This window comes from Morus notabilis, unplaced genomic scaffold (genome assembly GCF_000414095.1).
Source record: "Morus notabilis unplaced genomic scaffold, ASM41409v2 C11367826, whole genome shotgun sequence".
Taxonomy (NCBI): Eukaryota; Viridiplantae; Streptophyta; class Magnoliopsida; order Rosales; family Moraceae; genus Morus; species Morus notabilis.
In genome coordinates this window covers 1-1,057 of record NW_010386239.1, presented here as the reverse complement: position 1 = coordinate 1,057, position 1,057 = coordinate 1, and the positions used below count along the sequence as shown (strand labels likewise).

At 45.6% G+C, this 1,057-nt stretch overlaps 1 pseudogene; it reads right to left on the bottom strand.

Moving 5' to 3' along the window:
* Window positions 1–4: 4 nt before the first annotated feature.
* Window positions 5–1,051, bottom strand: LOC21383665 (annotated as a pseudogene).
* Window positions 1,052–1,057: the final 6 nt, after the last annotated feature.

The window sequence follows — 1,057 nt, the reverse complement described above, 5'->3', positions numbered from 1 at the left end:
TATATTCTGTTAAATTCCCAGGTTCCTCTCGGTTCCCAAGGCAGAAAAACGTCAAATAATCCCTGGGGTCTTCGTCTAGACCTTGTCTTTGAAGAGCTTGAGCGATATCAGAATACATCATTTCTATTGTTCGCCTCTGTCAATCCAATTTGGCCTGAACAGAGCTACTCTCAGGTATACGTTCAGGCCACATTGGGATAACAATGTAGACACAAAATCTCTGCCTTGCTTCAATTTTATTTATGATTTTCAGTGAGAGCTCTTTAGGTATTAGATGCAAAGCGTTGATGTCCTGAACCTTAATATCCGAAGACCTCCATCCGAATGAGCTTTCGAGAAAGTACTGATTTTTGATGTAGATGAAGTTTTTGGCTCGGCGAATGGCGTGAATATAAGCATCCTGAATGCTGCGGTCGATCACATTGTTCTTGCCAGTGACAAGCCTTATTTCTGCCGCGTCCGTGTGGTTTTTGGGGAAGCCAGAAACCACCCCTCCATCGATGAATCGGAACAGCTGAAGATACCAATTTTCGGTGTCGTCGCTTGATGAGATAGTAGTAGATGTGGGGTGGATTAGAATTTTGTTAAGCTTGTTGAGAGGAATTAAGAACCTGTTACCAACTTGCCTTTTCCACCTTTGCTCAAAGTTGTACAGGACATCCCAAGCAACCGGCCCTTCCAGCCCGCAGTGGACGTCATGCCAAGGCTCCCTCGGACCGCCTTTCTTTATGGAAGCCCCCGGAAAGTTGGGCTGGTGAAAATCATTGTAATGAGTAGTGCCTAAGGAACTGAAAAGCGGATGCTCCAACTTGTCATACCTTCAATCACGAAGATCAATACCGCCAACAAAACTCTCAACCCTCCTCTTTTGAGACCCTTCAATTTCAGTTTTCTCATGGTGGCTGAACATGGCGGATATCGCAAAGCCTTGAACTATGCTCCTCCCGTTATCCGGATTCCGCGGGCACAGGAAGCAATGCACCTTGGTTTTCCTAAAGTACTCTTCGGTCTCCTGATCATGTGTTGCCATAAGACCATCCTTCTTAAACTCCTCGAC